This window comes from Stegodyphus dumicola, chromosome 4, assembly GCF_044657685.1.
Source record: "Stegodyphus dumicola isolate Sdum_Otavi_A_Nest chromosome 4, ASM4465768v1".
NCBI lineage: Eukaryota > Metazoa > Arthropoda > Arachnida > Araneae > Eresidae > Stegodyphus > Stegodyphus dumicola.
Window position 1 is genome coordinate 261,954,775 of NC_140771.1, and position 15,479 is coordinate 261,970,253.

Sequence of the window (15,479 nt, forward strand, 5' to 3'; positions counted from 1 at the left end):
GTATTTTAGCACACACTGTTTTCATTAAATTGTAAAGAAAATTAAAACATTAAGAGAATTAGATATCTTATATTTACTCAAGCATTGAAATGGAAAATTTTTATTATTTAGAGTTAAAAACTGAAATTTTGAGTAGCTTTATAACTTTTTGATATTTTATAAGAGCAGTTTGTGTTCCCCAGCTAAAGCGACGCTAAATAAACAGATAAATAAGTAAAAAATTCGCATTAAGCACATAATCGTAATTTAATCTCTTCACTTAGCTATTTTCTATTACATCGCAGCTCTTCTATTCGCTTAAGTACTTTTAGATTAGAACTGTTTATAAACATCAATTATGATTATTTATTTATTTATTTTATCCTGCATCAGTTATTTGGAAAGGAGCAAGTGATCAACAAATGTAAGCAATAATTTTAAAATTTTCCCCAAATGTTCATGAGGCTAATCTATAAATGATAAACCTTTCAGTGAAAGTTATATGACATTTTGTACAGTAATATTTTGATAGTTTTAGTAAGCACAAGAATTTGAAAATACACCTTGCAATTTTTTTATTTCAGTTATATACTAATACAATAAGGCTGAAATTATTAACCCTGCATAAAATTAATTTACGCTTAAAAAAGAAAATTTTAAATTGCCAAATGCAGGGATATTTGGTAAAATGTCTTCAAGAGTTAGTTTTTTCCTTCATGATAATATAATTAGAATGAAATCATTACAATCATAAAATAATTTATGCTTAAAGAAAAAAGAAAATGATAAATTATCAAATGTAGTGTTATTTGGCAGAATGTCTTCGAAGATGGCTTTCCTCTACTAATACAATAGGAATGAAATTATTAGCCAGACATAAATTAATTTATACTTAATAAATTGACAACTATATTATTATTTGGATAGAAATTAAAAGTAAAATTGACACCTATATTGTTATTTGGGCAAAAAATTTCTCGAGTTCATAAATTGCTCATTTATTATATACATCTGTATAATAAAATATGTATCTAAAATTCTGCTGTTTAACTTGCTCAGAAATTAATATTCGCTATTCATAATGACATAGAAAACTATTTTGCAAAGTTAGTTCAAAGGTAATTTGTTAGTGTTATAAGAAAATATTATTTATCATATTTTTTGAAAAAGAGCTGTTTAATTTTTTTTTACCATTTGATTTCAGATGGAATCCCTTGTTAAGAAAAGCAGGCAGCATAAATATCGCCTACGTACTAAGTCTGTAGAAGCACAATGCAAAGAAATTGCTTTAGCCACAGTTGTTACAAAATATAAAAATAGCTTTTGCTCTAAACATGTGCATAAAGGAACTAAACATAGTTCAGTTAGCAATTCCGGTGTCGATCGTGTTTCCAGAATTAGTGAACCTAATTTCACTCATCCAGCAGCATCAACAATTATAGTTGACAATTTGTGTAGTACAAGAAGTGGAAATATTTTCAGCGATTCCAAAATTAACAGTAGTATAGAATTTTTTCCGGAGTCAAGCTCTGATAGTCAGTGCGAAAAACACAAAGCTTTGGAAAATTCGGCTCATAAATCTATAGACATTGATGAATTGCGTGACTGGTGTTTAAAGCACAAAATAACTCACTCTGCAATTAATGACCTAATTGGTATATTGCCTAAGCAATGGAATTTACCAAAAGATGCTAGGACATTACTGAAAACTCCTCGTTCAACTCCAATTAAAAAATTGCAAAATGGAGATTATTTCCATTTAGGGCTATTAAGCGGAATTAAAGAAATTTTGAATGCTACACAACCAAAAATCAATGATTTTATTTTAATTGATATAAATATTGACGGCTTACCACTTTACAAAAGTTCCGGTCTGACATTCTGGCCTATTTTAGGAAGACTATATAATATTCATAACAAACCGTTTTTGATTGGCGTTTTTTGTGGAATGGGTAAACCTCTAAATCTGGAACAATACCTTGAAAGCACTATTAGAGAATTTACCGAGCTTCTTGCTAATGGTATTGAGCATAATGGTGCACTGTACAAATTCAGAATAAGATGTTTTATATGTGATGCACCAGCTCGTGCTTTCTTGAAATGCATCACTGGGCACACTGGCTATCATTCCTGCGAAAAATGCACTATTGAAGGAAAATGGATTAATGACAGAGTTGTATTTCTGAGCTGTGATGACAATTTGCGAACGGATGCTTCATTTCAAAATAAAAGTGATAGAAAGCACCACGTACAAAATTTAACATCACCTTTGAGTCAGTTGCCACTCGGTCTAGTATCCCAATTTCCCCTAGATTATATGCACCTTGTCTGCTTAGGCGTCATGAGAAAATTGTTATTTTCGTGGGTTAATGGAACTTTCAATAAATCACTAAAACTTCACTGGAGAGATGTAAATGAAATATCTTCATCTCACATTGGTCTAAGACCTTACATACCAAGTGAATTTAGCCGTAAACCTAGAACGCTTAGAGAATTACATAGGTGGAAGGCAACAGAGTTTCGATTATTTCTATTATACATTGGGCCCGTTGTCATGAGTTCAGTTTTACCATCTGCTGTGTATAACAACTTTCTTTTACTACATGTGGCTATTTTTATTTTAATACAGCCTTCAGATATTGCTTTCTCTAATTATGCATTTCCAGAAAATGCCTTAAGAGCTTTTGTTAAACACAGTATTCGGTTATATGGGAAAAGAAATTTATTTCCTATAACGTTCATTCTTTAATTCATTTAATAAATGATGTTCGAATATTTGGGCCTCTTGACACTTTCAGTTGTTTCCCATTTGAAAACTTTTTGGGAAAACTGAAACATATTCTTCGTTCTCCTTCAAAACCTTTGCAGCAGCTTGTACGTAGATATGCTGAAAAAAGCTTTTTTGAAGAAGAAGAGGAATCAGTAAATGAAGGAAGGCAAAATATATCGTTTCAACTCTCAAAATTTAAGATATCTGCTGACACTGGTGATAATTGTTGTTTATTGAAGGACAAATCAGTTGTAATAATCAAAAATCTGTTAGAAAATTCATCGGGAAAAAAAATTGTTTTTTACAGATTTGAAAAACAAAAAGAATTTTACAGTTATCCTTTCAGTTCTCTAAATTTAGGTGTCAGTATAGTTTCAGAACTATCAATAAATTTAGAATCTGCATCAGTGGATTCTGTTAACTGCAAATGTATGCTTCTACCATATAGGGATTATTATGTTTGTTATCCGTTATATTTTTAATCAGGTACTAACAGGGTTTCCCTCACCTAGAAAATTCTAGAAAGCCATGGAAAATAAAAAATTATATTCAGAAAGTCAGGTAGGAATTTTCCCAGAATGTCAAGAAAGTTCAATTCGTATAAGGCAAGCTTTTTAAAGTTGATAATTAGCTATATATAAAGTAAGATTGCTTCAATCAGTCTCGGAAATTTTACGGATTTATTTCATCACATTAATAGAACATGACATTTAGCGTTGTATTTTTCCTAACGACCGATGAAGTGGCTCTCGTCTCAAGTAAATGAGTATCAAATGATAAAAAGACATGTGTCTGGCCTTCGTATGTCTGGCCTTCGTATAAAGAAAGCAATCACATGAAAAAAGCAATTCTGGAATACAGAGAACCAGTTACATCCTGGGAGAATTTTGAATTTGTTGTCATGGGAGAATATTGTAAGTATTTTACAAATGATTTTTATTTCTGTTTTTCCATATTATTTTCATTGGTAGGAAGTTTTTCGGGAGTATAAATTTGAAATAATTTGTTTTCTAAAATGAAACAATGAAATTTAAAAAAAAAAATGTTTTGATGCGTAGAAAAATTCAATACTTCAATTTTTCTAAAAAATATTATTTATCCTTATTCTCTCTTAATTAATTGTAGTCATATTACATCAGCTTATTTTTTAGTAGTTTTGCTCCGAAATAAATCATGTCTACATTCCTTATTACGTTTCACTGTACAGCTCTAGTATTCAACAAGCTTTTTCATTTTGTGAATTTTAATACAACCTCCTCAAAATCTTACTCAGGTATAAAAAAAAAATGGATGCAAAGGGAAAGATTTCAGCCTGAGGACCAACATTAATGTCAAATTCAATTGCATTGAGTGAATTCATGAAACAGGCTTCAGAATGTTAACAGTGTCTTTAAATTTATTTAAAAAATGCATATATACTTCATTTAAAAATCTGAATAAAAATATAATTTTCAATAATAAGATTTGAGTTTTCTGTAAGAAATTTTAAAGTGTTTAACGATTCTAAACATAAAATATGCTATTGTGTTAAAGATGAGACTTTACCTAATGAAAAATATATATATTTTTGTAGCTAATTATGCTACAGTCGAAACTAAGTGTAAAAAGACCTTGGAGACATTGAATTTAGATACAGATTCAGACTTTGAAACACCGAAACAGAAGCGAAAGAGGCCTAATATATACATGTATCAGGATGTTGATTCCTTGGATGATGAATTAAATACAAAAAGAAATAAAACAGAATTACCTCCTGCTAAATTTTAAAATTCCGTTTTAATTTTTCCCCGTCGGGTAGCGAAAAATTAATATTATTATGTTTGTTATCCATTATGTTTTTAATCAGGTGTACTAACAGGGTTTCCCTCACCTAGAAAATTAATAATCTTTTACTACTGCAATTAATAAAAGTAATTGCAGTAGTAAAAGATATTTTTAATCATTTATTTCAGTTTTAATTTTTTATAATTAATTTGAATTTATATGATTAATTCTATTATATTAATTTTGCATGCTGATTGTCCTTTTGTAAGTTAAATTTTATTTTAACAGTTTCGCATTATGAAATTTTGGACAATTTTGCCTGTTATAAAATTTTTGGATTCTACATTTCTCTTTTTCTTGATGGCTTGTGCTTTATGTCACTGCACTTTTTCAAGCTGCTGTTTTTATAAAAAGTTCCTAACTTTCAAATTAACAAAATTTCCTCTTTTTTAAAAATACTTTGACTTTTTAATATATTTTATATATTGCGTAACAAATTTGAATCACGTCAGAAATAATTAGCTATTTAGTCATTTACTTTTATTTTTCAAGAATATTTAATTCAGAGGCACTTAACGCTGTGTTTAATTCCTCAGCATTAACTTTGCTTATAAGCTATTTTTTTCGTCGATTTAAATTATTTATTATTATTATTTTTTAATTTGATAAGTTTATTAAGTCCATATTTGCATTCTCTGTGTTTTGAATTCTGCATAGGTCTTTTTCTTTTCTTTCTTTTTTTTTTTTTTTTGGCTTGCAAATTATGTCTACTTTATGTCTACACTATCTCTATGTTTCTTGTACATTAAGTACTATTTTCCAAATTATTAATTTTTAAAAACTTTTTAATTTAAAATTAATAAATATACTTTCTCTTATTCTTCAAAGCGTTTAAAAAACACTTCAAAAGGCGCGACTAGTCTATTTTTGTAATTCATGTATCCAATTTTGAGTCACATCGGTGTAAGTTATATCGTGATAAACACTGATTTCAGATAATTGCAGTTTTTATCATTACTTTATTTTGCTTCATCAGTGGCTAAATATTTAACACCACCGAAGATTGGGAGTTCGTCCTGGGTTATATCCCAGGCGAACGGTCTGGTTGCGAGTTACTTTACATGGTTTTCCTATGAGTAGCATGAATACGAGCCAGTTTTCCTTAGAAATTCCTCCACGAATTGATTGCCTCCCTTAGGCAGCTATCACTTGTGCACTTGGAGTATCCTTACATAATCCTGATATAAATTTTTAAACAGTTTTAAATTTTTTGGAAAATTTAAATTTTGAATTTTTGGTCTTTTAATTCAAAGGATTCTTTTATTAGTTCTATAATTCATCCAGTTATAATTTAGAAATCTCTGTTTATAATCCTATTTACAATTATTTCGGCTGCTACCTGATGAATGAAGTTTTTTAAATTATTTTTTATTTTTAAAATTTCATTCGAACTTTGTTTTATTTATGCATTTATTACTTTTGCTTCAGTTTTGTTTTCCATGTTTTTGATTCCTTCTTTTGATTAGTGCCTCATTGCTACAGAGTTCATCATTTTGGGTTTATATTAATTCGTTTTAATTCACATCTCTCTCTCTCTTTATACATATAAATACTGCATACATACACGTTTTAATTCATTCGTATTGTAATTTTATCTGCCTATAAAAAGGTTACACAATCTTATCCTGTACATATGAGTTTCAGGTACATTTCCAAAAGCATAAATCTTTCCATTTACTGAAGCATAAATGTTTCTGAGCCGAGGCATTATAACTCTGAATACAAACAGTCAAGCAGGTATATGCTGTATATTGACTTTTTATATTCTTCCGAAAAAAGACATCATCACGAGTACTCACCGTAATGAAAATGTATTAAATGTGCTGTTTTCAACTGGGGACGTTCCACCCGTTATCGTTAATTGCAATGTCATTACAGCGATCACTGGTTTTACTTAAGATAATGAAAATAATTTCTGTGTGATAGATAAGCTAACATCTAAACTTGTGTTAGGAGTTACTGGTATGATGTTTTAATATTTTTATCCTTAAATATTAAATATTTTTCTTTTCTAACAGGTAAAATTGTTTTCCTGCCGAGTAGGTGCTGGCGTCAGCCATTCAACAAGAAGACTTTACCTTCGTAATTACAAACAAATTAGCCCAAGAATACACTGGGCAGGAAAGCAACAAAAGAGTTAAAAACAGTTTCTTTGATATTATGTAAGTATTTTGATATTTTAATAGATTATAACTGAATGTTTGAGAACTTCCAGGCATTAAAATTTTAAAATAAAAAAATACCCTCACTTTAATATTTCACTTAACATAATCTTTCAGATCAAATCGTTATTTCAAAATACATATAAATAAAAATTAAAATGTTTCAATGATTTTTTCAAGGATTATATATTTTTCTTCAAGTGAATTTAACTAAATTCAAATAGTGACATTACAGAGCGCGCTAATTTTGTATTTCAGTTTCGAAATTGAATTCTTCAAACGGCGAACATTCCGAGACCACTTTAACATTATAAGAGCAATTGATAGTATAAGAAATTGAAGCGCCATTTGTTGGCGACGTGTGGTCGACGTTTGGTACTATTCTTGACCCTATACAATAATCTTCTGCGATATTAATTTTAGTAAGAGTCATAATTTGCTTGCTATTTCGTTTTGAAACTTTTCATTACAGTTTTTTGTGGTTAAAATTAATCAGATCTATTTTAGTAGAATCTAATGAGTAAGTATTATGTTGCATTTCTTGTAGTGTATAAGTTTTAAATCATAAGCACTAATTAAATGAATTATGAAATATCTATAGCATAACTATTGTATTAAAAGACGTAATTATTACCCAAAAATTTGGTTACCTAGCTTTCCTGAAGTCTATTGCTCTTAAAAAGAGTCTGCAACAAAATGCTGTATTCTATTTAAAACAAGGGTGCCAAAATTCCTAAATACACATTTGTAGGAATCAATACCATTACATGTTAAACTTTTTTCTGACTTTACATTCCTCCATTTAAGTTGACAAATTTTCATGATTAAATACTTTACTTTTTTGTTAAGATTATTTGACGTTTAATTAGATACATCCACAAATTTAATACAACTAAAGCACATTTAACAACATATAATGACACAATTCTAACTAATCAGTGAAGAACCTCTAATACTAAATGAAATTTAAACTTGAATAAAGCACTATGATGAAGAGCTATTCAGATTACTGAAATCTATTCACGAATGTAAAACAATAGCAAATATATCAAATTTAATTTCTCAATTAATTCAAAAATTTTCGGGAAAATGTCATTGTAAGGTATTTTTGTTTGCGAACGAAGATGCAAAGTTTTTCTTTCAAAATCTATTTGTTCTATTTAATTTCCTTGACATTCGTATTAAATACATATATAATGTGTATATGTATATATATAATCTTTACATATATATACACATGTAGTTAAATTTTTATCATAGCTGCACTGTACTCTGTTATTTTAAAATAAGCATTTCAAGGTGGTAGTTTCTATGGCCCTTATTTTCGTTCCTAACATATGTGTTGCATTCCTTCAATGAAATAATTTTTTCTCCTCTATGACTGTAGCTCATATCAAACTTTATGAGTATGGTTTATCTTATTGCCGAAATAAAAGGAAAATAGGAAAAACAAATGTGTAGAATCCAGTCTCTTCTGCAGCACATACTATTAGCATTGTTTACTAGAGAAACTAAATGGGGGAAAAAGTAGCATTCACAGCTACTTGAAGGAAACATAATTCAACATATTTTATTTGTAATTTTAAATCTGATAATCTTAGGTCTACTTCATTCTTTTCAAAATATTTAACTAGACCAGCATTTCATAATTTAAATAATCATTTTCGTTTCTTTTTTTCGAAACAAATTTCATTTTTTATTGTTTATAATGATGCTATCTGAGATTACCAAAAGATGAGGTATTTGTATTGCACAAAATCTTTATCAAAATCTCAAATCTTAGTTCCAGTGCACTTTTAGTTCCTGTTTTCTAAATGAAAGTCCAATTTACAGTTGTCTAATTCGTAAAAAATTGAAATTTATGTAAAATTTTGATTTTTTAAAAATCTACCCTAATGTAAAAATCTCAAATACTAAATTTTTGAAGCATTATTCTATAGTACTGTTTCAAGATAACATATATTTATATTAAATTGACCACATTACATGAAGCAGCATCGCTTTTATTAAAGTTTGAGAGAATTTATTATTTCTTGATTATTTAGTTTAAAAAAATATTTTTTATTTTTTTAGGTGCCTTCAAGGAAAATCGGGCCATCAGAGAGGTGCCTTGCAGTGTTATTGAAAAAATTATAAAAGACTGATTGAAGCATGATTCCTGTCCAGAAAAAGTATCATAAACAAAAAGGAAAATTTACAACAGAAGGAAGTTTGTAAACAATGGAATAAAAAATTTGTGTATTATCTTATACGAAAATACTTTAATTAAAGCTATTGATTGTTCAGTTCGCTTCATAACTTTCATGAAGACTTGGATTCCTGAAGGATACTTAGCTTAAGCATTGCATAACTGAATATGAAAATAATTAGTTCATTGAATATGAATGCTTGATTCTAGAATAGAAATTTATTACATGAATATGCAATATTATTTATGAATTTTATTAATTATATGTGAATTTTCATTACATTTCCTTTAATACTTTAAAATTTCATGAAATAATTCAAAACTATCAGTTTATACATTCCTGAAATTTAATGCATTCCTAATAGCTAAATTAAATTAAAAGAAAACTGGACACTTTTGCAATAAATGCTTCAAATTTTAAATTATAACAATAATTATATTTTAACTGAAATTGCTTCTGAAAATAACTGAAATAAAGATTCAATCAAATTTATGCCAAAATAATAAATTTGTGGAAAATATATATCATTTTATTTGTTTATTAGCTTCCAAAACAAGTCTTCTAACTTTGTAAACAAATTTCATGGACAGAAGTAATTTTTACAGAGAACTGTTTAGTACAGCTTAATTGCTTGTAAACAGAACATAAGAAAAATATTTATTATTTGGTAAATTCGCGTACATTTAAATGCAAACTTTTAAATTTATTTTAATGACAAGAAATATCCACACATTCACTTTAATTTCCATCATCCTGATACTTTTAGTCTGCTACAATGACAAAAACTCAAGATAGCAGTAGTCTCATATAACGTTTAAATAAAGTTACTAAACCGGCATATCAAAACTTATTAATGTTCAAAGAAAACAATTTGTTTTCAATTTACTGCAAAAAAGTACTGAGGATTATATTTAATAAGAAATAATTATTTCGTCCAGAATATAATACAGTCTTCCATTAAAATAGTTCGGTGCATATGATCACATGAATAAGGTTTCAGAATTTGGAAAATGACAATGATTCTGTCCATATATATTAAAAATCATTATTTCCTGCTCTGTTTCCTTTTCCTTCCAACAAGAACAGTAACTTGATTTCTTGGTTAATTTATAAAGCTTAAAATACATTTTTATCATAAAAAAAGAACTGTAACAAATTAGTTTTTATATGTAATTAATAGGTATTGCATGTAAAATTTTCATGAAAATATAAGGTCTAGATAATATTGCATTGGAGGAACTACATGTAAATGTAGAGAAAAAAGTGGAAAATTTCATTAATAAATGGCATGTCTATAATGAAGTAAGAAAATGTGAAAAAATAATAGAATTTGAATTTTGATGCATATATAAAGCATGACATATATCTGTAAATGTAACATTTCAAGCTCAACTCTTCAAACAGATAATTTCTTTTCCAGAAAATTGCTGTGTTCTTTTTCATTAAAGAACAGTAAATTTCTATATGAATTCACAAGTTGGAAACTAAGTTTCTGGCACATTAGATGCAAGTATTACAAACACAAATATTTCACTTACAGTTTGTTCCTCTGAGTCTATACATATAGACGGGATTCAGAACGTTCTAGTTAAACGTGATTTAGAACGCTCTTTGCAGGTTATACAGAAATGCCAACAGCACAAGTATTTGACGTGTTATTGCTCGTTATAAACCTGTAATCTATAGACGACATTCAGAACGTCTGCCCAAACGTTAAAAGAACGTTCTGCTATCACGTTATAGAAACTTTCATAGAACGTTCTAGGAACGTTACATAAAATTGTTACTAGTACCATATTTTGACGTTCTATTGTCCATTAGTGAACTAGATCTAAGAGACGTAATTTAGAACGTTTTGCCTGAACGTTAAAGAAACGTTCTGCCAGAAGGTTACCGGAACTTCCATAGAACGTTCAAGGGACATTTTACAAAACTGTTAGTAACACCATTTTTTGACGTTCTACTGCCCGTTATTGAACGGTAACGTAGTGACGTGATTCACCACGTTCTACCAAAACGTTAAAGGAACGTTCTGTTAGAACGTTAGAAGAACATTCATAGAACGTTATAAAAAAGTGACAGTAATACCACTTTTAACGTACTACTGTCCGTTATTGAACTGCAATACGTAGACGTGGTTCAGAACGTTCAGGTAAAACGTGCCAAAAACGTTGTGCTAGAACGTTAATGACACGTTGCATGAAAGTGTTACAAACACAAGTATTTGACGTGTTATTGTCCGTCTTAGAACTGTAACATATAGACGGGATTTTGAACGTTCCCGACACGTTTGTGAAGCACTTGCCCTGAACGTTCTTGTGCTAGTTGGGGTTAATGCTTGCTTTAATTTTTCGAAAGCACTATTGGCTTCGGCCGTCCACGAGAATCTTACCTTTTTCCTTTTTAATTTTAACAATGGTTCAACAATAGCTGCAAAATCTTTTATAAAACTCTAACTTCAATCTTTGGAAGAGTCAAATTTTTCACAATAACTGTATTTAACTTGAAGAAAGAGGGCTTTTCTTGGCCTTCGGATTTCCGCACCCTCCCGTCAGCAGAAATCCGTTTTAGTTTAAATTTTCTTTCTTCCTTTCCATGCCTTCCTTGTTTTTCCGCTGGCCTTCAGACTTTTTTTCTGGCTTACTATTGAACTGTCGACGTTCGCCGGTTGTTTTTGGATACTCAGGTTTCCTTGCCCTCTGATTCGATTTGCTTCCGTAGCCGTGTTCTTGCCTTTGCTGTGGTCTTGGCGCACCAAATTGGCTCCGTTGCTCATACTGGCGTCTTCATTCGATGTCCGCCGTTCTTCTACTTTCAAACTGGATTGTTAGCTCAAATAACTTTTCCAGTGTAGTCGGATTCCTTAATAAAGTCTTGTACTTGGGGAACTAAACTCGGCAAAATCACTTGGATTATCTCAGGATCCGGACGGTTTACATACAAGAGTTTAAAGACGTGAATTTTTCTTAAAATAAAGGTGGAAAGATTTTCGATTCGTTGCTGGTATATGCTGAAGAGTTCCGTTTCTAAACTTGCACGATCTCTTACGACAGGGAAGGCTTTTACTAAGGCAGTCTTAAAATTTTCGTAAGTATAGGTGGGACTTCCCGCTTGACCCAAGAGGCTTCTGCCTATACATTTGTACCAATTAAGCAATTGGCCCCTCAAAGCGCTGGTAGCTAAGGTGACTTTACGGAACTCATGGACTGGATACAGCATGAAGTGGTCATCCAATTTTCCCAAAAAACTGGTTACCGGTGAGTTTCCATTAAATGTTGCTTCTGGTTTCATCGATGCGCGCATGGTCTGTACGATGTACCCAAATCCTTCCAGGGCGGCAGCTGGCATTTCTGGATTCTGAGCCGCTTCTGCAGGCACCACAGGTTCTTCTTGAAACTCGGCCATGGTTATACTTCTTCGTCGGGCGCCACTATCAGGACTTGTATTCCTCTTTACTTGCTTCGGAAACATGAACTATCCTGACTCGGAACTGGGAGCTTACTCAAGCTATGTTTACTAAATTACGTGATTCAAATCTTATTTATTGCAACAACTTTAACTGTTATGACACTTTCAATTGCACAAGAGGCCCTTGCTTTTACAACTCCATTTATTTGCGGAACACTTCCTTTTGCAATAACAGTGTGTACATATACTCCTCTCTTTTCAATCTACACCAGAGCATATCTGTGATTGTCGACATACACCGGTGAGGGTCCGAATGTAGAAGAATGTAATGCAATATTCGATCTTTCACCGACGTATTTGGTGAATGTTAACATTCTCCGGTGAAAGTCGACATTCTTTAATTTCGGTCTTTCAAGGTAACATATTTTTATACGATTATATACATATATATATATATATATATATATAACACTTTCAATTGCGCAATAGGCCCTTGCATTTTCAATTGCATTTATTTGTGGAACACTTCCTTTTGCAATAACAGTGTGTACATATACTCTTCTGTTTTCAATCTACCGAAAGTCGACATTCTCCAATTTCGGTCTTTCACAGTAACATATGTTTATACTATTATATATATATATATATATATATAATATCTAACACTTTCAATTGCACAAGAGGCCCTTGCTTTTACAACTGCATTTATTTGTGGAACACTTCCTTTTGCAATAACACTGTGTACATATACTCCGCTCTTTTCAATCTACACCAGAGCATATCTGTGATTATCGACATACACCGGTGAGGGTCCGAATGTAGAAGAATGTAATGCAATATTTGATCTTTCACCGACGTATTTGGTGAATGTTGACATTCTCCGGTGAAAGTCGATATTCTCCAATTTCGGTCTTTCACGGTAACATATGTTTATAAGATTATATATATATATATATAGTGTTTATATATACATATATATATAATCGTTTATTGCAATGCATTGTCGGAAACGCTTTTATGGCCCATAGTGACGAGAGACAACACAAGAAAAATAGGGTACGAACATTGTAAAGATATTAGTTTATTTTCCTTAGCGCAGCGGAAACCAAGAAATAAGAACAAAAGCAGGGGATCGCCATCAAAGAAAGTATTCGAAAGTTCCTTCGGAACGTATCCTAAACATGGGTTTGGTAGGGATAGTCCAGTGCATTGTTCAGCAAGATCACGAGACCTAACTTGCATTATCAGTTCGTCTCGGGATACTTCAACACATAAGTGCACGAAACCCCAGTTAGAAGTCCAACAGGAACTTGTGGCACATATTGTGGCAGGTGCTGGGAAAGTCCTGGGGATGCACGGTATTTTCCAGAACATCTCATGTTGGATGTGCGAGAGATGGGATACCTGTAACAGGGTGCAGGTCGTAATTTCGAACACCTTTTTTGAGGTCCATAAGTGTCTAATTTTGTTCCTACTTTTTAATTTCTCTTGTGCTAAGCATAACTGGTGTCCGATCTTTCTTGTGTTTTGTGTTGTTTGCACCGGCCAGGAAAGTGATTTCGGCCATGTTTTGCCATTTAATTTTTCGTCATCGTCGTCTCTCTCATATATGTGTATAATTACTTATGACTCAAGTGTTGCTACTATATGATGACATTTGCAAACACGGTGTTTAAAATGCTACATATTCCCATCCGAAAACATCTTTTTCTTTTCCTCTTGCCCTTCAAATAAGATATATATGTCCTTCATTGCAAAATTTCCTGGAACTTTAATTTTTCTTTTTTCGAGGACAATGGAGAACATATTTCAGTATAGGCAGCTGTCAATATTCAAACATCAAATTGTAAAAGCCATTAAAGTGTGGCCGAAATGATCAGAAGGGCTAAATTCGCATAAGGATTTAGGAAATACATTTTGAAAGATTTTGTAAATTTTTCTTCAATAAATTTAATGGAACAGGCAAAAGAAATTACAGGGAACAATAAATATAGGAGAAAACAGGTATATCTTTTCCTAATTTACTTTGATTTGATTGATTTCTTTCTTTCTTCCTGTATAAATAAATAAACTTTAAAAATGCAACTGAAGAATGAGAATAAAAGTTTCAATTGGAAACAAATGGTGGCAAAAATCCTAGTGCGGCTCTGCTGGACGACGAAAAAGACCAGCAATATGATCCGAATTTGGAATAACGAGAGAAAATTTGAAATCTGTGCAGCCAGCGATGCAAAGAGACTCGTTAAAATACAGGTTTTGCTGATTCAGAAAGAACGTTACGTGTATATCTTCTAAAATGCTTTTTCCATCCTTTGTTTGTAGTTGTTTCCCTTTTCATTTCAGTTTCCTTTTTTCCTCCTATTTTGCAATTTTCGTCATTGTTTCCCTCTGTTTTTAAGCCACCTGTTTATTATTTCTGTTATTATTATTGCAATTTATGTAAAAATTAAGTAAGGAAAAGTAAGGCACTGAAACTTTGCAAATTATTACGCTCTACGTGAGATTCATGGAGGCCGCTTATTGCATACAAATAACGCAAAATACTTTAACTTATCTGATTGGCTTTAGGTCAGAACAATGAAAACAACAAATTCACCATTTGTAGAAAACGATTCTGCCAGGCAATAACCTATGGGGAGTTTTTTCCCTATGAAACTGAGCCAAAAGTGTTATATAGTATCTAAATATGGAAGTGTTGTACATGTTAAACGTGATCGTCATTGCATTACCTTCACTATTTTACTACTGAAATAAAGATATACCGATTTTTTTGTAGATTGGAAAATCCTCCTTGTGATCATGAAAAGGAGCAAAAACTGGAAAACGAGAAAGAACTGGAAAACGAGAAGGAACTGGAAAAGTAGCGAGAACCGGAAAAGATGCAAAAACTAGAAAAGAATCAAAAACTGAATAAAAAGGAAAAACAGGAAAAGAAGGAGAAACTGGAAAAGAAGCAAGAACTCAAAAACAAGAGAAAACTGGAATTGACACAAAACCTAGAAAAGAAGCAAGAACTGACAAAGAAACAAAAGCTGGAAAAGATACAAAAACTAGAAAAGAAGCAAGAACAGGAAAAGATACAAGAATTAGAACAGAAGCAAGAACTGAAAAAGAAGCAAAAATTGGAAAAGAAGCAAGAACTGAAAA

General features: G+C 31.1%; 1 pseudogene; it reads left to right on the top strand.

The window, feature by feature from the left end:
* Window positions 1-1,183: 1,183 nt before the first annotated feature.
* Window positions 1,184-8,860, top strand: LOC146997877 (uncharacterized; annotated as a pseudogene).
* The last annotated feature ends 6,619 nt before the right edge of the window (window positions 8,861-15,479 follow it).